Consider the following 617-nt stretch of genomic DNA (forward strand, 5'->3'; position numbering starts at 1 on the left):
AAAAAAAAAAAAAAAAAAAAAAAAAAAAAAAAAAAAAAAAAAGAAAGAAAAAAGAAAAAGAAAAAAAAGAGTTGCCTTGGTCATTGAGTCTACAGCAATGAAACACTAACTAAGACAGTTGCAGTCTGGACCTTGGCATTGTTATTATCCTTGGAGTATCTCCTGTCTCAATGTTGTGTAAAAATTTGTTTTCCAACACCTCTGATCGGTTAATAAAGAGCTGATTCAATCAATAGGTGGGCAGGAGAGAGGTGGTAGGACTTCCAGGCTCACTGAGAGGGTCTCTAATGGAGATTAGAAAGAGAGGAGATGTGCCGTGAGGATACAGATGAAGAAGGAGGCCAATGCAAGACCAAGCTGGCAGGTAACAGGACATGCAGCTGGAAAGTATGCTAGGAAGTAGGCCAGGCCCGAATAGTCAGGTTAGAATAGCTCAGAACCTGCCTGGTCTAAAGTGTGAAGTTTTAAATAAATACGCCAGATCTCCATGTCATTTATTAGGGAGACAAAAGGGGTAATAGAAAAGTGACCCTCGCCGGGGTAGGGGGGTGGGGGGGGTTGGCGGCACACACCTTTAATCTCAGCACTTGGGAGGCAGAGGCAGGCACATTTCTGAG

This window comes from Mastomys coucha, unplaced genomic scaffold (assembly GCF_008632895.1).
Source record: "Mastomys coucha isolate ucsf_1 unplaced genomic scaffold, UCSF_Mcou_1 pScaffold18, whole genome shotgun sequence".
In the NCBI taxonomy this organism is placed as follows: domain Eukaryota; kingdom Metazoa; phylum Chordata; class Mammalia; order Rodentia; family Muridae; genus Mastomys; species Mastomys coucha.